Raw genomic sequence first — 23,478 nt, forward strand, 5'->3', positions numbered from 1 at the left:
TCTGAAGACAAATGTTGTAGGTAGATGATTATATTTATTGGTATAGAGATACATACACAAATATACATCTATCTTTATCTATAAATATGATTACACATCTCAAAACTAAAAACTGTATAAAACAAGTTTTGTTTCAAATAAACACAAAAATAAATAAAACCATGTGGTCCCAGTAAAAGGTTTTCTCTATCATAGTTAGAAATCCTGGTTTTTGCACAGATCTATTGTTGAGGTCAAGGTGTCACAAAGCCTCTTCTTGTTTCATTTCACTGTTAGGTGGCAATGCAGAGAACCCTGCATTGAAAAGCAAGTTGTTGCTGTTTTCAAGCCTTCAGGATGCCAAATGAATCTAATCTGGAGCAATTCAGTGCCAGGGGAGCATTAGGGCCTTCGTTGGTAGAAATAAAATTTCTCTAAGTTATACAACATAGTATGCCCAATGCCTGTAGTTGATCTTATGACAGGATGCTTTAGTGGTAGGGTCTCCCTGTTTTTTGTTTGTTTGTTTATTTGTTTTTTGTTTTTTGTTTTTTTTTGTTTTGTTTTTCGGGCCACACCCATTTGACACTCAGGGTGTACTCCTGGCTAAGCGTTCAGAAATAGCCCCTGGCTTGGGGGGACCATATGGGACGCCGGGGGATCGAACTGCGTTCCTTCCTTGGCTAGCGCTTTCAAGGCAAACATCTTACCTCTAGCGCCACCTCGCTGGCCCTGGGTCTCCCTGTTTTTAGACCAAAGGTTTTCCCCCATTTGCTGTGCCTATGGAAAAAAAAAAACTGCCACATACACCCTTTTTTCATCTTTATTTTTTTCTTCTCTTAAATGGGGTTCAAACCTTTTTAATATAACCTTGGGACATAAACTACTTGTTTTAATACACATTTCTGCATTTTTCTATAAAAGTAAGAAGAAAGGACAAAAGAAAGTTTGGGGGCCATGGGTTCAAGTGGTCACAGATGCATTGGTGGAAGAAAAATAAGAACAGAACTAAACAACTAAGCCAAAATTAATGACAATAAAATCAAGAAATCTAAGCTTTAAAAATATAAACTTAAAGGGGCCTTTTATACCAGCAAGCAGGATAAAAAGTGTCATGGTATAGGATGCACTCTGGTTTCATTGGTGGAAGGAGTTCAACACAGAGATGAAAATGGCCCTGACTCACTATAAATCTGAAATTCAACTATGAAAGACTTTGTAGATCACAATGGTTTCAATATAATCAAATCTGAAAAACAATCAAATCACTATTAACAAACAAACAAACAAACAAATAAATAAATCCAGTGTATGGTAAACCAAGTACTTTAGTAAAAGTCATTGAGTTAGCAACCCATCAAGCTGCACAGAGTAATTGATGTTACTTTCATTTCATATTGATTTGATGTTTTAAAAAATTACTATCTGTGATTTACAAAGTTCCTGTCAAAATTTCAGGCAAGGAGTATTTTGAGTCCAGTGCGTCAACAAGTGTCTACATCACACTATCAATGGTGTGATATTGCTGCCTATCTCCTAGATGTTATTTAAATTCAATTTTTTAAGTTTGTGTTTTGTACTTAGTAGTGTTGACTATATGTATTAATTTGAATATACATATATATATGTAACACATATGTATACACTAATACATATATATTCACACATAGAAAAACAAATATCTCACATAATTACCTCAGTCAAGAGAAGGTCCTTTCTCTAGCTCCTATAAAACTTCAAAATCTTCTCTTCTTTCATTGTCTCCTTCCCTAAAATTAAGGAATACAAATAAATCAAAGGAATTTAATTAGTAAAAATAATAAAACTATTACTAATTTTAGAAAGATTTATTATACACATAAAGGATGCTAAAGAATGCATGAAAACACATTTTGGAACAATAATTCAGAATAGTAAAATAATAAAACCAATACAAAATATCTGCTTCATTCCTCTAGAAAAAAAGAGTATAAGAGATAGATCAAAATGTCTACTTGATTAAAATATTTCTAGACATCAAATGTATAAAAATCAACCTTCCAAAATACCTTTATATTAAGAATTAAAAAATTAATCAATGAAAAGAAGTGGATTTAAGGAATTAGAAAAATTATTTTAATAGAAACAACATTACCAAAATAATAATCCTACCATATTATTGATACTTAAATTCCCATCAAAATTTCAGTGATTTTCTTCAAGAATTTGAAATGGTCATTGATAAAATGAGAATGTAATTATACATCATTCCAAAATGATAGATCTATTCTGAGAAATAAGATACCACATTATTTTATGTTACATTACTTAAAACTGTACTATACATCTATCTTAGTTGAAACAACCTTTGCTGGATTGGGGATAGACTGTTAGGCCAATATACTATAATTGAGATTCCAATGATAAACTTGCTGATTCTGGGACAGCTAATTAATGACAAAGGGTTAGGTTGATAAAGTGGAATAAAGATACCCTTTTGAACAAATGTCATTGGGAAAACTTTAATGCATGCCAAAAGAAAATAGAAAACAACAAAAGCTATATTTGTATGTCATACTTTACACAAAAGTCAAGTAAAAGTAGATTTATGTTGACTTTTAATTTTTGTCAATTTTAGAGTGGGATATTTTTCTTCTATTCTTGGCACTTGCAAAACACACTGATGCAAATTCCCATAGCTTGGGGGAGCTCAGTCTGCATTAAAGACAGAATTGGAATGCTATAAATTAGTATCAATAACTTATATGCTGAAGTCTAGTTTTTTACTACGCTTCTGATAATAATACAGTTTTTCTCACAAACCCCTGTGGTGCTTAGGATTACCCAAGCTCTGTGCTCAGGAATCATCCCTGGCAGGCTCAGTGGACAATATGGGTTACTGAGGGTCGAACCTTGCAACGCAAGCACCCTACTCATTGTACAATCTCTCCTGCCCCTTGATTCTCAAAATATTTAAGAATATTACTATTGAAAACTTTGTTATCATTTGATTTCCTTCACATATATGAAAAAATACTCTCCAAAATAACAGATGACATATATTCTTACTGCATTATCTTTTAGTCATTCTAAAAATACTCATATAAAGTGGCAATCTGTGTAATACGCTACTTGTACTTTCTTAAATATTTTTCTGTTAAATTAATTTTGGATATACAACATTTTCATGAAGACAGATAAATATAAATGATTCTCAGAGGTTTATTACTAATTCTTAAATACTTTATATTTTATTAGAAACAAATTATTTTCAAACGCTTAATCTTTCATTTCAACTGTTCTAAAAGTTCTAAAAAGGGACAAAATGGTATAGTAAATGACTTAAAAGAAGGTATAGTAATTGACTGGATCTTTATTCTTTGTCTTCCCTAAGAAAATAATTCAGTTAGCAAACTGAATAAGTAATAGATAGTAGGGACTGAGCAGTAGTGCAAGTGGTAGGGTGTTTGCTTTTCATGCAGCTAACCTAAGGTTCAATCCCCCGGTGTCCCATATGGTCCCCCAAGCCAGAAGCAATTTATGAGAGCATACCCAGGAGTAACCCCTGAGTGTCACTGGGTGTGGCCCAAAAACTAAAAAAAAAAAAATGTATTCTGAAGTTTCAGCATGAAAAGAGTGAAAACAAAAGAAAAATAATCTGAAAAGTAAGGGTCAATTTTTTTTATCCTACTTACTCCCAGTAAGAGCCCAACTGATGTTTCACATTAAATTTTACTTTGTAAGTATATTTTCTCATAGCCCTCTGTTATGTCAAGAAATCAGATACTGCAAAACTAGCTGGATTAGAATTTAGGTTTCTTCCTTAGTCAGAAAATCTTCTGATTTTTATTTCACATATGAAATAGTCTGATTTGCTTCATGTAAAATTTTTCATAAACTCATTTTTTCTCTTTTTCTCTCTTGCTTCAGAGCAACCATTTAACTAAAAACAGTTCTATTTACAATAGTCCTTTCTCAAGTAATAAACTAAGATTTTCCCCATTCTTTTATTAAATATTAAGCCACATGAAAATAAATTTAATAAGGTGAACAGATAAAGAAATATGACTTAGAGAGCATGGAGGTAAGGCGTTTGCCTTTCATGCAGAAGGTCATCAGTTCGAATCCAGTTCCCATATGGTCCCCCGGGCCTGCCAGGAGCAATTTCTGAGCATGGAGCCAGGAGTAACCCCTGAGCACTGCTGGATGTGACCCAAAAACCACACACACACAAAAAAAATATGACTTAGATATTACCAATTATGTGTTAAAAAGTTTTTTGTGTATATTATTTTTAGATTACATTGATAATAATCATGTGTCTTTGCCACACATTCACTGATTTTATTTAATCTTCAAGTTCCTCTTCTGCATCTTTCTACTATAATGTTAATTACTTTACTTTTACTTGACTGAGGCTTTTTAATTTTTAAAAATATATGTTTTTGTGTCTCTCTCCTGTATCTTTCAGTACAGTAAATATATCAATAAAATTGTTGCTCTGGAATCATCATCAGGAAGCATCAACAGTTCTGATTTTTGAACTTCTGTCCACATTCATTTATGTGCATAAGTTTGTTTGTTTTTTTTTTATATTTCTCATGCTTTGTGGAAGCTGGAAGTGGAGCTCCAATTCTATGTAGTCTCATGTAGTCTGAGAAAATATCTAATGTCCTGTTCACAATCACAAATGTGTTCCTATATAACTTTACTAACTTGGGGAAGTCATAAATGACTGATGCAAGAACAGTATGGGTAGGACTAGTTCCAGTGCATTACTCAGGTACCATGGTGTAAAGTCTTCCGGGGCTCACAATGAGTGATACCCTTAATTTACAAACTCAAGTACTATTTCTATATTTATGAGATATAATTTGAATCATAGCCATTTTTTATCTGTTATCCTATCAAATTTGAGAATCTTTTCCCTTATAAGCATATGTGAGTATAGGATTGATTTGGATATTTCGTAATGAAATAGAGCCCAGATTCTTTTGGACTCACGTTGTTGTAGACTGTAACTAGTTATTTTCCGGGTCTGGTGTGAAAATATAGTTAAGTAGGATGATTAACTTGCATGTAGCAGACCATAATTCGCTCTCCAGGATTTCCATCTTATTCCCCGAGCACTGGCAGGAGTATTTCCTAAGTGCATTATGAGGAATAATCTCCAAGCGTCATTCACTAGCTGTAGTCTATTCCCCCTCCATAAAAATTATATATTTTCTTAGATTTCACTGTATGTCTAAAGTCAGTGGAACTATACATTCAAATTTGGAGTAAGAAAATAGTCATGAAAATACCATTATATAATAAAACAGTATGATCAAATTTCTGGCCTAATACTTAAGTAGATTAGAAGCTGTGACCACTTTTAAATAAATAAACAAATTCATTTATATGTGTACATATTTGTAGCATAATAATTAATAAAATAACAAAAACAATTGAATCCTAAGGTTACATTTATTAGTCAGATATTTAAATTTACTTGAGACAAATACCTATCTATTCTGTAATAGTTTATGGGCTGCTATAAAATGTACTAATGAGGAAATTGACTTTAACATCAACTTTCTCCTAATTAATAGCATTTATTTTTAGTGAAATAATATTAGAAGCATATTATATGAATATTTTATTTAAAAATGTCAAATTAAATATATCCATCTCATATTATAAAAAATGTAACTTTGAGTCTTATTTATTTTATGGATAAATTATATTATTTTAGTTCAAAATATAGAACTGTTTTTGAGTATGATATAAACATAAATACATATATTATAACTTTTTCCTTAGTTTTACTGAGTGAGTAGCATGCACTTTTAACTTCGATTTTCACGTAAGTCAAATAGGTCTCACAGGCATTTTTGAAAAGGGTTTTCAAGAGAATTCAATTGAAGCTCACAGTGTTGTTGCCTGCTTGGCTGCCCCCATCTATGGCTCTCAATTAAATTTCCCTTTCTAATAAGTCATGCTTGTAAATCCTCCAACCAAGTCTGAAATTTAGAATGTAATTAGGCTTAAAGGAACTTTCCCACTTATTACCTCCTGTTTGCTCTGTTTCAGTCCTCAAGGGAGCAGTTTATCTTTAGAGCTAAGGTTCCTATATTTGTTGTAATTATATTTAATACCTATGCATTGACTAACAACATGCTACAACAGAGTTTCTTTGTTCAAATTAATCTGTTTAAATTTCTCTGGTTTATATCTCTTAATTTTCTTCTGAGTTTCACGTTGGATAACATGGAAAAGGAAGAGTTGACACTAATCAATCTTCATAGAAGAATATAGCTAGAGAAAATCATTTTATATTCTTCTCTTTTAATTATTTGTTTCATGCAATATTGTTATTACTTATAACCTATAAAAGCTAGAAAAATTGCATAATGGGAAAATATAAAGTAAACTACTTTGTTATTTTCTAAATTCAAATACCAGCTCTGTTTTTAAATTTTTGAGTAAATGCATCCTATTTTAAATTTTGAGCCAATCAAATTATTGCCTTATGTACACAGTTTAAACTTACATTATGTTCACTTTTATATAATGACATATTTTATTAACCTTTTATAAATTTAATTAGTTTTATTAAAACATTTTTTCATCACAATATGAATTTTTCATTGTAAGAGAGCATTTTATCAACACTCATCTTTTAACTGTTAAGTACAAAGCCTTTTTCACTTGATTCTTGGAAGCTTTTCAATAAAGCAAAAGTTTACATAAATTAAATGATATTTTTTGATGTTAGTTTTAAAACTTAGAGTTTGACTTGAAGCTTTTAAGTATATGAGTCAATCCTTCCTTTGAAACTTTTATGGTAGATTTAATAAATATTTACAATAAGAGATAGCATAATCTATTAAAGTTCAGTTTTAGACAAGAAAGAGGAATTACAGAGTTTTAAAATTAGTATGGACTGTTATAATTTGATGGGAGATATTGTTACATGTGCCACAGTCACTGCATTTCAATAAGATTTAAAATTGTACACTGGGGCCAGAGAAATAGCATGGAGGTAGGGCATTTGCCTTGCATGCAGAAGGACGGTGGTTCGAATCCCAGCATCCTGTATGGTCTCCCGAGCCTGCCAGGAGCAATTTCTAAGCTTAGACCCAAGAGTAACCCTTGAGTGCTGCCAGGCTGTGACCCAAAAACCAAATATACATACATATATACATATATATATACATATATATACACACATATATAATACACATGCAAGAATTACCACTGCAACTATATCTTTATATCTCTCATCAAAGAAATGATAGATTTGAGATCAAGCATTCTGTTAGGGATAACAATTAATGAGAAAAAATGATATTTTAAAATATATATGTTTTAAATATATGTTTTAAAATATAATTAAAACTGCAATTTAAATTAAATTTGTTTTTTTTTGTTCCAAAATATTTGTATTATTATTACATCATGTCCTTCTAATAGTCTAAATTATTTATTTATTTATTTATTTATTTTGGGTTTTTGGGCCACGTCCAGTGACGCTCAGGGGTTACTCCTGGCATTGCTCTCAGAAATCGCTTCTAAGTTGGTGAACCATATGGGATGCTGGGGGGTCGAATCCCGGTCCATCCTATGTCAGCCACTTGCAAGGTAAACACCCTACTGCTGTGTCACCATTCCGGCACCTAATAGTCTAAATTTTTTAAGAGTTCTATGTTCATAAACATGATATTTTTCAATTCTAGGTATAAATGAATCTAGGTTAAGAACAAAATTCTCTAAGTTTTAAACTACTAGAAAACTAGGCATATTTAAAGTTTCAATTATTATTCTAATAAGTTACTTAAATGAGAAATATATATACATATATATATATGGAATATATTGATACTTAAACCCTAAGCAATTAAAAAGTAAACTAAATATATTATATTTTGGGCCTGGAGAGATAGCACAGCGGTGTTTGCCTTGCAAGCAACCGATCCAGGACCAAAGGTGGTTGGTTCGAATCCCGGTGTCCCATATGGTCCCCTGTGCCTGCCAGGAGCTATTTCTGAGCAAACAGCCAGGAGTAACCCCTGAGCAACGCCGGGTGTGGCCCAAAAACCAATTTATAAATATATATATACATATATATATTATCTTTTGAATCATATTAAAACACTATTAAATTATTATTCATTTTGAAGAATTAGCTTTGCCTATGTACAATAAAGTTACAATAGCAGCTGTTTAAAAAAAGAAACATAACATGGAGCTGGATATACTGCAGTAAGTAGAGTGCTTGCCATGCATGCTATCAATCCAAGTTCTAGTAACACTTATGTTACTCAAGGCCACCAGGAGTGATCCATTTGTGCAGTCAGGCTTAAGCCTTGAGCACTGACCATTGTGGCCCCAAAACAAAAACAAAAAAGAAATAGGTGACATTCTTTAGAAATTCTATTTGATCTTTACAGTAAAATGTTCTTAAGCAACTCAGACACATTTTTAGAGTCTTCTTGATAATCTAATTTCTTGTAGTCTTGTACAAAAAATTAATTCTCTGCAAAAAATTCCCACAAGATGACATAGAAGGACAAGAGAACACTGATAGGCAGTATTGCTACTACAAAATCCCTTCCAAAATTATAGAGTTTGGAGGGCCATAGCATTGATAAAGAGGTAGGGCGTTTGCCTTGCACGTGGCTGACGTAGGATGGACCTTGATTTGATCCCTTGGCGTCCCATCTGGTACCCCAAACCAGGAGCGATTTCTGAGCACATAGCCAGGAGTAACCCCTGAGTGTCACAGGGTGTGGCCCAAGAACAAAATAAAAAACAAACAAAAATTAGAGAGTTTTATAGTTGGAATGTGGTCTTAGTTCATTCAGAGTGTCAGGAAGAAACCGAGTACTACCACTCAACAAGTACTATAAAGTATTAAGCAAGTACTGTAAAGATGTTGTGTGACCTTGCTTAAGGTGACTACATCATCTAAATAGACCATACTTCTAGGAAGAGGGAGAATAACTTCTAGAAAACAGACTAGAATAGCACATTTTAGTGTCTACTGTGACACTACTGCCTAATTTTAAATTTCAGACAGCCAAAAAGTCAAAATGAGAAAAATATATACTTTATATCTATTTTAAGTCCTATAGTAAAATTTTTCTACTGTCTTATTTGTCTAAATTTACCAACAATATGATTTTTTAAACTATAAATAGCCACATATATCTATTCCAGATAACTGCTTGCCCAGCTTACTACAATTAAAGGCATACCTTAATGAAGATTTCAATGTATGTGAAACAGTTAGTTATAATTACTGAAATATACAAATATAATGTTTAATTACAATTTAACCATAGCATTGGGTTATATATTCATGTCTTAAATTAATGTTTTTTCTTTTCAACCTACACCTTTTAAATTGAATAAATTTGTTGAACTTTGTAATGATATAAATTTCTCTTTACTGTTTCATAAATGTATGATTAATTTTTATTCTTATTTCCTCTAAGCCAAATATTTAGGTCAGAGTCAAGGAATAACTTTATTGTAATTTAAATACTACCTGGTATATTCATAAATGATATTAAACTAATAGGGACTAAAAGAAATCTGGCAAAAATAATATGTCAATTAATTTATTAAAACACTTAACACAATTTGGTATACATAAAAATTATTGAAGCTGCAGTTTACTATAAGTATATATTAAACATATTCATTACTCTAAGAATGAAAGTTTTAATAAATTGGCAAAGTGGAAAGTGTTTAAATTTAATTCTAGTAACATAATCAACTTTAAACATATTTTAGTGTCCCATAATGAATGTCTCATAATTAATAAGACCACACATCAAAACTATGGATAACGCAACTAAATATTTTGCTAGTTTGACATAAGCTTGCAAAGAAATTCAAAAAAATGTAGAGCTAAATATATCATGGAAATATTATTGTTTACAGTATAAAAGATAAATTAATATGTTAGAGAATTACTATATTCAAATATAATAATAATAATATATAAGCTACACATACACTCACATACATGCATTATATTTCAAATTTGTAAATATACATATATTTAATGGCTAATTCCACATACACATGATAGATAAATAATATTTCTCAGTAAATGAGCTCTTATGGGCTTTTAAAATATGTGAATTTTATAGTGAAATAAGACAAAGTGAGACAAACGCCTGAGGGGCCGGGAAGGTGGCGCTAAAGGTAAGGTGTCTGCCTTGCAAGCGCTGGCTCGATCCCCCGGCGTCCCATATAGTCCCCCAAGCCAGGGGCGATTTCTGAGCGCATAGCCAGGAGTAACCCCTGAGCGTCAAACGAGTGTGGCAAAAAAATCAAAAAAAAAAAAATTCAAACACCTGAGCATATGTGTTACATAGATAAACCCCCAAACTAATCAAATTAAAATTAAACTATAGGCTATAAAACTAAATTAGCAGTTACCAGAGTGATGATTGGAAGCAGGGACAGAGAAAATGGGTTAAAAGTATGAATGGATTGGGGCCAGAGAGATAGCATGAAGGTAGGGCATTTGTCTTGCATGCAGAAGGATGGTGGTTCGAATCCAACATCCCATGTGGTCTCCTGAGCCTATTAGGAGCGATTTCTGAGTATAGAGCCAGGAGTAATCCCTGAGCGCTACTGTGTGTGACTCAAAAAAGAAAAAACACAAAACAAAACAAAAACAAACAACAAATAAAAAAGTATAAATGGAATGGTGTAGGATTAAGTTGAAGAAAAAATGACTATTTGCTACAAAAAGTGGATTGTGTCAATTCATTTTCAAAAAATTTTATTTTTAATATATATGTTTAAAAGTCAATTTATAGGCAAGTTACCAAAAATGAACAACTCACAATAAAGTCTTTTCTTAAAAAAACTTTTTTTTAACCGCCATGATTACAAGCATGTTTGTACTTGGGTTTCAGTCATAAAAGAATACTCCCCTTCACCAATGCGACACTCCCAGTGCTTGCTATCAGTTATTGGGTTTGCTTCTTTTCCATGTATTTTGCTAAGTTTTCTTCCACCATGCTATAAGAGATGCAAGATCTGAATCTGAAATTATATGGTCTAGTCAGAAAGGCAATAGTAGAGGACAATAATATTCTCAGAGAAGTCAGTGGTGAGTGTAAAGCAGGCATTATCTGAGTCACTTTCTTTGCAGTTTGTGATTGCTGTCTTCACAGAAGGTTTTTTGAGGTGCCACATACCGAGAACTCTAATTAAGAGAGTTATCTCCATTTGTGCAGACTTGAGGGGGGTCACTTCAATCAAGTAGAACCTGTTGATGTGTGAATGGGCAGAGCAGAGTGTCATCTGGAGAAGTAAGTTGGCTATCAAATATAAGGCATTGCAGGACAGTTTATCTTCAACAAAATGTTCCAAAGCCACCATGGAAACTTAAAATAGAAATAAATGTTCAGAAACACCAGATCTGGATGTGTTTCTAAGGGGCAAATTGACTTAACAGAGCTCTCTTGGATTGAAAAGTAATTTTTAATGCCAGTTTATCATTGTGTGTTGGGAACACCTACTCCATGTCTCTTTAATAGGTTGAATTCATTGATATAGATTTACAGGAGGAATAGGCACCACACTCTCAATATTTCCATGATAACCATATAATTTTGAAAAGTGGAAATGTTTCAATAATGAATAGCTTAAGTTGGCTTTTATATTTGCCTGCCTAGTAGAGTCATACTTATCTTTGAAACTGGAGGGTTTATTTATCTTCTCATTGCACTCAGTGCTTACAATTGCTTTTCTTTCTTGTCTAATTTCCCTTTGTATCATCAATTTACTTTTATTAATAATCAGTCTTACCAATACATTTCCAACATGCATATTGCTTGCTTCCCAAGAACTTATAAACATGTTAAAAGATCTAAAATATATTGGACAAGCAAAATAAAATATTCACATTCTAAAGCTAGAACAAATATAAAAATTATAATTAACTATATTTATATATTTATACATATATATGTATATATACTATATATGTATATATATATTTATACATATATGTATATATTACATATTTATACAACAAATCTTTAACATTTTCTTAATATTGGCCTTTAGTCAGTTAAATTTTAATTCATGTTTTTAAATTTTTACTTTTATTGTAATAAATTCTAAGTTAAAAATTAGATTCATCTTACATTACTATTATTGCTTTCTGCAAGTTTTATTTACTAGGGCAAGAGCAATATATCAGATAGGACCAATTTTGGCAGAAAACATACCTAGGTTCTTTCCCACAGCATCCCATATATTCCCAAGCCTGCCAGGAGTGATTTCAGAACTCAAAGCCAGGAGCATGGCATGAATATCAACAGGTGTGAGTCAAAACTAAAACAAAACTTAAAATATAAGTATCTGTAATGTATATTCATATCATACTTATGTGTAGATATGTATAAGCTTAAATATATAAAATATAAAATATATATTTAAATAATACACTAAATTTCTACTAAAACTTTAACAATTAAATATCTTTTTTTTTTTTTATTTTTGGGCCACACCCATATGACACTCAGGGATTACTCCTGGCTACAGGCTCAGAAATCGCCCCTGGCTTGGGGGGACCATATGGGACGCTGGGGGATCGAACCACCGTCCATTTTATGCTAGCACTTGCAAGGCAGACACCTTACCTCTAGCGCCTCCTTCCCGGCCCAACAATGAAATATCTTAGAACATAATTACCTTATGTGGGTCCTCCATTCCTCTCCACCTTAATATTCAGTCATTATTATTACTAATACTGAAATAATTACTCATTTATTTTCTCGTTTTTATTTGATGAAATTTATTATTTTTGGACCTGTGACACACTTTATTTTGTAGTTATACTTAAATACTAAAATTTAAATTGTACTAAAATTAAAATGTGCTCTAGACAAGTGAGCAGATGAAAATAGTTCCCCTAGTCAACTGAAAAAAATCTTCTATGCATTTGTTGGCTTCGACTTCAAGATCATCTCAGAATCTTATAAATATTTATTATGTTCCAAACTAATTATTTATAGAAAAGCATGCTCTTAGAACTTAAAATTTATTTAACTAATTGCTTTGCTTATCATTATAAATTTAACAGACATAATTATAATTTGTCAAATCATGGATTATATTCAGAGGAAGAAAATACAGTTTGGGTTTTTATTTTGTTTTTTTATTGTTTATGTTTTAATGCTGTTGCTGGAATATAAATGTGCTGAAAACTTAATGTACAGTTAAATTTTCAAAATATTTAGAAATAAAATTACATACATAATATTTTTTTCAAAATGTTTTGATAATAATAAGCATTTTAAAAACATGAACTTTGGATTTGTTTTTAAATTCAAACTGTACCACATAAAAGTTATGTGTACTTTTTGACTTACATATCAATATATTTTTAAATTTGCTTCATTAGTCAACACTCTGTACTGCTCAAGAATTACTTCTGTCTCTATGCTCAAGAATCATTTTTAAAAATGCTTGAAAACCCTATAGTGTATTAGGGAATCAACTTGTCTCAATTGCAAGCAAGGGGAGTGCACTATCCACAATCTTATGGCCCTACCCACTATCTTATAGGTTAGACACAGCATATTGATATCTTAATTCTAAAATCTATCATATATGACAATGGTAGAACACTTTCCTTGTACACTCTGAATCTGGAGTCATATCCTTGCATCCCATATTGTCCCCAAACTCACCAGGAGTAAGACCTGTACACTCCAAGGCGTGTACCCAAATCCAATAAACTAATAAATAAAATCTCTTATTTATTCTTCTGAAAATTTGAAAATCATATTAGTAAAGTACCTTATGCCATGTATCAAATATTTGATATTTCATTGATTATTTCCTTTTGCATTATTGCTTTTATAAGTTTTACCATCATATTACTTGGTTTATAGAGGACCAATATCTCAGTGATCATACTCTGCTATCTAAATTCTCAACAGAAATCACTTCACTTATATTATCTAGAGATCTGTCTTTATCAGAACAAACCACAATGGCTGTGTAACATCATCTGAAATCTGCTGTAGCAAAATAAATTAAAACTTGAGCATGTCATATTGATCTAGGCTAAGCACCTAATCATTAGTACTAATAAGACTTGGAAATGTAATTAAGAATTCATATTGATCCTTAGAAAATAATTATTAAAAATAAATAAAGAAAAACAAACTATTTTCAGTACAAACTACAAAACATCAGCAATAAAGGTATATGTGAAATGGTCCTTGAAATATTGACACAAGCTTCATGGAGAGTTCAATTTTATAAAACATCTTTTGTTACCAAGTCATCTCGGCCACAATCTCATGTGAGATTTTGTACAGAGGAAAACAACCTTAAACTTTTAGTTTAGGACCACTAAAATGCACATTGATATGAAATGTCAATGCATATTGATTTGAAATATCAAGGTCAAACCAAAATAATAATTACTCTTAAAAATGTATTTTTTAAGGTGTGTGTAATAGTACCTACAAAAAGTTATCAATTGTTTGACTAGAGATAATCAAGATTTCAATTCTTTGTCTGAGATATTGGTATGAAAACCTAGGGTCATACATAGGTTATGATACAAAATGATTTCTATGCATTGTTAAATTTGAGCCTAATTTCCTCAGTACTCATTCTTGAGTTTATATTCAAATGAGAGAACATTTATAGTAGAAACCATAGAAAAGGCAAAACTCATTACAACCACCTTGCAGACAGGAAAAATGGAAAACTGTGCAAAATGTTTCTTTTGTAGACATGAATGACCAAATAAACATACATTAGCATCTCTTCAAGTAAATTCCAAAGTAATAGCTGTCATATTTACAGCCAAAATATGTATTTATATTTTTACAAAGTGCAGAAATAGAATATTTCTATTCACAATCAAATTTGATCAAAAGAACTAAGACCTACTTAGTCAAGATTTATGAAAACATTAAGCTATCTTATTTAGCTAGAAAGATAGAATAGGGTTAAACTACTTGAATTAATTGTACTCAACCACAGTTGCTTTCAAAGATTATGTATGATTCCCCTGAGTAATCTCAGGAGTAATTCCTGTATGCACTCAGAAATAAGCCTTAATCAAGACCAAGTATAAAGAGAAGAGAAGGAAAGAGAAGGGAAAAAGGAATGCAGAAGAGGAAACTGTAGAGAAGGGGAGTGAAGAGAAGGAAAGGGACTAGTCTAAATCCTATCCATTTTAAGATGCACATCTAAGGCATACTAATACAATGAGTTTTAATAGGGATTTTTTTTTACAAGTTTTTTAACCTAACTGCAGCACTTACTAGTACTCTGACTTTGTAAGAAGTTAAGCTATCATTAGTTCACCTTCTAAATTTCTGTATGAAGCTACATTGAAATCATCTATTTTTTAATTCAAATAAAGCTGTGTTCTTAAATATCTTGATGATGCTTCAAATTATATAATCTTTATACATGCCTTGAATAATAAGAGAAACATTACCATGATTTCTATTCACAAATTATAGAAATGAAGTGTATTTATTAGAGCCCATATATTTATGGTCTATAATAAAATTTCCTAGTCCAAATATATATTCTCTACTTAAGTATCTTGGTGTTTGACATATAAAATTTAACACAAAAAATACATCCTTAAATCTTATCCAGACAATTACTTATAAAACTAAAAAGGCATAATATTATAATATTGAATTTCTTTATATTTTCTGCCTCTAGACATTATATTTGTAGTCATTCATGGATATTACTTAAATTGATCCAATGTTTAGCTAGTGGCATTAAAAAAAGCTTTCAGACGTTCACAACTTATTTACTTCTCCTTATTTACTTTTGTATGCATGACAACTTTTGAAGAAAAGCTTTGTGTTATAAATTATTCATTTGCTATCACACTCAAAATGTGTGGTTCAGGTCAGATTCCATGATGTTCATGCTTAAAAATTCAGACTCTGTCAGTGCAAAGGGGATTGTAAATGAGAAGTTAACATGTAGATTATGAATGCATTGAAAGCTCTTTTTAATCATCAACTTCTTTGTAAATTTCAGTCCTATTATTATGCTATATTGTCAAATGAAAGGGAATAGTTGACTCTCCTAAAGTTTACATAGCTGATGTATCTCCTGGACATATTTTAATTAAGTATAAAACCAACAAAACATTTTAAAGACTTTGATAAGCAGCACATCAGGGTTTGATCCATTCGTTGTGTCTTAGAAAGACAGATGATGGGCAGAAATATTCAGAAAAGAATTAGAGTCATAATGTGCTAATAACAACATTCAGAATATGAAGTTTCCATATACATAAAGTTTATATGAAGAGACTTGAAGAATAATTTTTCAATGTTCTTTAGGTTTTCCTTGGAGGTAATTACATTCAGGGGAACCCCTGATTAGCTCTCCTTGAAGAGGCAAGTTATCTTCTGCTGGATTTCCTTCTTTTATTGTGGCCATATTGCTAGGAGGAGTTAAAATCCTTGTTTAACATTTCTGAAAGACAAATGGCTGCTCTTTACAACTAACCCTTTGGGGAAAGATGTGATTAAACTTCACCAACAGAGAAAATTTTTGTAACTTCAAGTATTTGTCTTCATTATTATTCCACTCTTACCCCTGAGGAGAAGATTTGGGTTGGGGGGAATACCCAGGGTGCCATTGAAGGCTTTAACAGGCATAAAATTATCTCCAATATTCTCCAAGGGAAAGCTATTTAAAGCTTCATTTAGAAATGTTGGCTTCTGCTCAAGGAGTTGGATATTGCATTGACAGGAAAAAAAAAAGTGTGGAATGTGAGACTGTAGGACAGTGTGGTAGCAGTAGAGAGTTTCTAAATATATTGGTCTTCCAGTAACTGTCAATGGCTGGAGTCTGCAGCTTTAAGGGATGAAAATTCTTGAAACATTCATTTAAAAATTTAGACTATTATGCTAGATTGCCAATGCCACTCATATCAAAATATAATGAATAGACAGACACAATAGTTTGACCTCAGAAATAATGAGTAAAAGTCATTGAATGAATTAGAGAATTAAAAGATATTTAGGGATAGGGTAAGCACAATCTCTTTCCTTTCCTTAAGGTAATAAAGCAGTGATTATGATAAATTTTACATCCTTGAATAAAAGGCTTAAAATTTTCCATAAAGCAAGACATGATTTTTGTAAAGCAAAACCTATAACAAAAATGATTAGACATGAGATGATTAAAATGATTTAAGAAAATATAGTTATGAGGCTAGTAAATATGCTATTAGGGTAATGCAAAATCTGTGTCAAATGAAAAACCATTTGCTAGTTCACAGATGCTGTTTCTTGCTGGAATCCTTAATAAAAATCATGAATCCTGTCTGTGAAGACTTAAGTCCATACTGTGTGTCCTTACATTGGGAGATTCACTTCAACCTATGGTTTTGGGACAAAGTCACTCTTAGTTTATAATGGTCTAAAAATTTTGGTCATATATTTTAGAAACTTATCTAATAACTTGGAGGTAGCTTTCATTGCTTCATTGCTTGAGGTTAAGACGTGGTGATTAAGATCAGAATTATTTCTGCATTCTTATCTAATAAACACTTCCATACAACTTTCAGCACAATATCAATTAACAGAATGATAATTCATATGCATTCCTTGTGTATCTGTGTGAGAAATATTCTAAACTTTTCATACTAGTACATTTGATATTTAAATTATAAATTAGAGTTTTATTTAGACACCATAATTTGCAAAATCACTAATAGTAGGGTTTCATAAATAAAATGTTCCAGCATCAGATCCACCACTAGAATGCATGCTTTCTTCCACCAATGTCCCAATTTTTATACATCTAGAACTTTCTCTCAAACCCCTACCTTTAAAAAATGAATTGAGGTCATTTAATCCTAATAGCAAGCACATAGTAGATTTATTAATTACTATTTCTTCCAATCTATAGATTAGTAAACTGCATGTAAAATTTAAGTATGTTCAGTTTTATAATTCTCATTTAGCAGATTGTTCTTCTCCAAACTGCTATAATAGATACATCTTAATTCTGTTTAATTTTTCAATAATGAGATATTGTGCCTAGTATTTATGACATACTTAACATGTGAATATTTTAGCCATACTAAACAATTGATCTCTGTAGCAAAAAATAAACAATAATCAGCAGAGTAATATCTACTAGAAATTGATCTACAAAATTTAATATTCACATAAAAAAGTACATGACTTGCCCCAGTCAACCTGGGTTTGGTGCTTGTCACCATAGATGGCCCCCCAAGCCTACCAGGTGTAATCTCTGATCACAGAGCTAGGTAAGCCCTGACAACAGCTAGCTATGGGTTAAAAAATAAAAGCTTTATTCTATATTTTGAGATATGCTTTATATTTCTTTCTGGGTATTAATTATAATCTAATAATTAAAATGAATTATTTCCCAATTTATAAAATAAAATAAGTCTTATTTGTATTGTTGAGAATTCATTTACACGATTTATTCTATATGAAAATTATCCTATTATTGAATTGATGGAAAAGTGAAATGCCTTCGACTAGGGCTGTGTGACTTGCCTCATTAACTAGCTTTTGTGGAAAACTAATGATTGTTCCCAATCTCTATCCCATTGGCACCAGAAATATAAGCTGTTCCTAGTCTTTGTCAAACAAAATGTACATAGAATAATTTTGTACAATTTCTAATTATATAAGTGTGTATTTATTTTCATAATATTTTCCGAGCATTCATTTTCAGGAAGTAGAAATGTGTGTATCATTTTATAAGTTTATAAGTTTATAATCTCTCAATTTAGTACTTCTTTTATTGTAAAATTACACCAACACTATATAAATTTGCACATTATGCCAAAAGCTTTTCAACAGGATATGCTTCCGGTTTCCAGTGTTTTTGTGCATTAGCACAGAGATCAGAGGCTAAAATCCTGTCTTGAAAACAAGAAGCTACTGCTACATGCATCAATGGGCAAGCCTAGAATCTTCTTCGTTTCTATCTAACAATTCTTTCCATCTGAACTTTGTGATAGAACAAATGATTTCTGACTACAGTACATCCAAGTGTGTCAAAGAACAATAATCAAAATATGTACATTGTTATCTATATCTAAAATGTTGGGAGAGCAATATGTCCATAAGTGTGACCTCATGGTGAACCAATATGTTAGGATGGTGATGCCATCTCTCCCACCTTGAGCAACCAGGATGTCTAAACATTCGCAGATGAAGTGAATAACCCTTTGTCAACATATGTATATATTATCCACCTAATTAAGTCTGACACAGTGACTACCTCTGTGGAGTGTGCTCACAGCAAGCAAGCATCACAGACAAGTATGTGAACCTTAACCATTGCAAATGTAGTATCAACAAGAAAGGAAGAAAATAGTATGGACAATGCAAATTTGACTTATTGCATTTTTAATGTCATTATTATTTGGGGGGGGGTTGGGTCACACCTGGCAGTGCTCAGGAGTTACTCCTGGATCTACACTCAGAAATCACTCCTGGTAGGCTTGGGGGACCATATGGGATGCAGGGATTCTAACCACCATCCTTTGGCATGCAATGCAAACGTCTTAACTTCATACTATTTCTCCGGCCCGGCTTTATTGCATTTTTTACTTAATAAAAATGTTACTTTATGGGGCCGGCGAGGTGACGCTAGAGGTAAGGTGTCTGCCTTGCAAGCGCTAGCCAAGGAAGGACCACGGTTCGAATCCCTGGCAACCCATATGGTCTCCCCAAGCCAGGGGCAATTTCTGAGTGCTTAGCCAGGAGTAACCCCTGAGCATCAAACGGGTGTGGCCAAAAAATGTTAGTTTAAAAATACTTACATGTGCATAGTTAAGTATAAGACAATTTTATTTTTGAAAAAAAAATAATTGGGGGCCACACCTGGTGGCGCTCTGGGGTTACTACTGAACCTGCACTCAGGAATCGCTCTTGGCTCAGGAGACATGGGATGCTGGGAGTGAAACCTGGGTCTGTCCTGTGTTGGCCAAAATGCCTCACTGCTGTGCTACCACTGAGGCCCAGTAAAAAATTATTTTTATTTTACTTTGTGCATATTTGTGTGCTTGTATGTGTGCGTCTTTGTACATATGCTCCCTCTGCTCATATATTCAGCTCATTCTTCTATTGCAAATCAAACTTATTCTTCAATAAAATTTCCTATAAAATTATATTTTACAATTTATAAACTTTCATGAGGATTTTCTTACTTTGAATAGCATAATAATATTGAGATTTTTGTTTTGTTTTGTTTTTGCGTTTTGGGGCCACACCCTGTGACACTCAGAGGTTACTCCTGGCTATGTGCTCAAAAAATCATTACTGGCTTGAGGGACCATATGGGACGCCAATAGAACCACAGTCGTCCTAGGTTAGCACATGCAAGGCAAACACCCTAGTGCTTACGCCACTGCTCCAGCCCTATTTTCCAGAATATTAAAAGGATATTCAAATGTATGATGTATTGTATATGCAAGTAAATGGTAAAAAAGCAACAGGACATGGTGCATACATTTTCAGGAAATTATACAAACATATATATAAAGTATAAATATGTATGTTGTAAAAATATATAGGTGCATTGTATCTGCCTACTATTTTAATGCTATCTAGACTCTGTGAGTTGTAAACAATTGTGCATTAAATGAAGGCAATTTGATTTTTAAACCACTGTAACTTTATCTTTTTCTCGCATTAGACCATGATCATTCTACTCCAATTTTGAAAAATTTACTGTTTTAACAAATATTAAATATAAAGTGTGGGAAAATATTTTGGAGGGGACTACTACCATTGTGTTACAAGTATAAAATGTATTCCATATAAATGTTGCATTAATTTACCATTTCATTATTCTTATGATTATAACTGGGGATGCAAAATTTACTTTAATTTAATTGTAGTATATTTTTGAAAACATCTAAAGTTACCAATTTGTAGATTTTTATTAGAATCATTAATATATCATATTTGTATTATTGAGAGGTCATAAACAACAGTGGTATAATTTCTATTTAGAAACTGGATCAAATATTTATTCAGTTATTCAGTGTTTTGTAGTCAGGTTTACATTAAAAAAAATTTATTTTTTTGGTTTTGGGGCCATACCTGGTGATGCTCAAGGGTTACTCCTGGCTAGGTACTCAGAAATTGCTCCTGGCTTGGGGGACCATATGAGGTTCTCCCTGGATCAGCCACGAAAAGGCAAAAGCCCTACCACTGCGTGATCACTCCGGCTCTATATTAAAACTTTTAGTTTAAATTTTATCTTCAGTTTAAATGAGGCTGGAACTAATACTTCAATTATTATTTTTATGAATTAATGATGCATCAAAATTCTTTATACATGAATACACATACTACCTGTTATCATATCTAAATGCTTACTCACTGCCATAAAAATATGGCAGTAGCTATATTTAGTAACAAAAGAGATAAAAATGAATTTATTTCATATTTAATGAATTATAATGAAAATCAAAATAAATTTCTTAAACATTTTTAGAAGCAACATTATATCATGTATTTTACTAATTCTTGGAGACAACATAAAACTATGGTACTGTTATATCAGTAAAATTATCCTAAGCAAAGTTATGGAATCAATGAAACCAAATATTGTGGGATTGATTATCTTATTATTTTTCTTAACATTCATATTCTTCCTTGCAGTTTTTTGAGAGAAGAAAAGTTTTCTTTGAAAACACAGCTAAATTAGTAGAAACAAACCACCATGGCAGAATATAAAATAGTCAATAATGATCCAATCTTACTTTTACTGGTCACAATGAAAAAAAAATGCATGCATACAGGATGCTTAGCACTTCCTGTATCAGTCATCCTTGGGCTTTATGTAATAATTTTATTAAAAAAGCTAAAATATTTATTATTTGACTTACTTCATTTTAAACTTGGAACCATATTATGCTATTTCAGAATATTTCAAGAATTTTATTCTAGTCTAAATATATTTATCATTGAATTTATCCTGAACTTGGAGTAACATTTATTTGGAGGGTTTAAAAGTTCACTTGTGAAATTTTTCATAATAAGTTGGAGGAAAATTAGGTCACCATCATCTTTTTGATAATTATCATTGTGGTTGAATAATCAATTTCCCATATTATCAGTAGTCAGCAGAAACAAATAGATTTAAAATTTGGAGGCTTTTTATAAAACCAATAAACCAATAAAAAAAATAAATAAAAATATGAATTCTTCCATATTTGCAACCTATAGGGATTTTATGACATTAAATCTATAGCAGCACAGTAACATTTTGGCAGCTAATATGATCATACTAAATGAAATGTATAAATAGCCTGACATACTTTCTCTTTAACTTTGCTACTAAATTAGATTTTATGATTACAGAGACTTTAGATTTTTAGAAATGCAGGGCTAAAGTTACATTTAAGTGTATTTTAACAATATTAGGTAGTTACACAGAAGTTTAAAATATATTAATGGGAAAATATATTAGAAATTATGTATGTTATTTAGTAAACATGCCCAGTGAGCAATTTTAGTAATATCAGACACTTTGGACATTTTAAGTATTTTCTTTTACCATTTCAAAGTTGATGCACAACAGAACATTCAACAATATGTTGATCTAAAAATGAGAAATAGAAATTTGAAATTCAAACATATAGGTAACATTCATTTTTGACAGATTATATGAGCTAGTATTAACTACATAATTGAATTAACTCTTACTTCAAAATTAGACAAGTGCAAAATAAAACATTAGGCTTCGCAAATTTTATTAAAAACAGTTACTTGCATAAGTAATAAGAACTAAAATGGAGAATGTCATATATTTTAAAAATTAAACAATATCTATATCTATTTTATTTCAAAAAACTTTTCTTGTAGCTGAAGAAATAGTACAGTAGGTATGGCATTTGCCTTGCCTGAATTCAATCTGACATTAGATATGGTCCCATAACCCCACCAGGAGTGAGTAAAGAGCCAGATGTTCTACCTAAGCAATGTTGGATGTGGCCCCAAATCAAAACCAAAAAAAATATCTTAACTCTGAATAATTTTAATCATTACTTTCTTTTATTATAAAATATATACATATCTAATCTATGCTGAATTCACTTGATAAATTATAAACATATCTACATGCAAATTACTTTGTCATAAATATAGTTATGTTCTGATATGTTTGAAGGGTGACTTGCATTTAAAGAGACAATTTAAACAGATGGTTTCTGTTAATTATTCTTCCTGTTATTGGAAAATAGAAAATAAACATAATTAGTTTTATTTATTTTCCTGTGGATGGAAACATGCTCAGTGATGCTCAGGAAATGGCTGTGCTCTGTGTTGACTCCCAGTGTCGGTTTTAAGAGTATATAAGTGCCAGTGGTCAAAGATCAATATCTTAACTCTTTCATGTACTAAATGTATTTATTTTTAAGTAAAACTCTGAAAGTCAGCCTGAGAGCCCTCTTGAGTGTGGAGCTAGTGGAAACCTCTGAGCATTTATGAATGTGGA

This window comes from Suncus etruscus, chromosome 8 (genome assembly GCF_024139225.1).
Source record: "Suncus etruscus isolate mSunEtr1 chromosome 8, mSunEtr1.pri.cur, whole genome shotgun sequence".
In the NCBI taxonomy this organism is placed as follows: Eukaryota; Metazoa; Chordata; class Mammalia; order Eulipotyphla; family Soricidae; genus Suncus; species Suncus etruscus.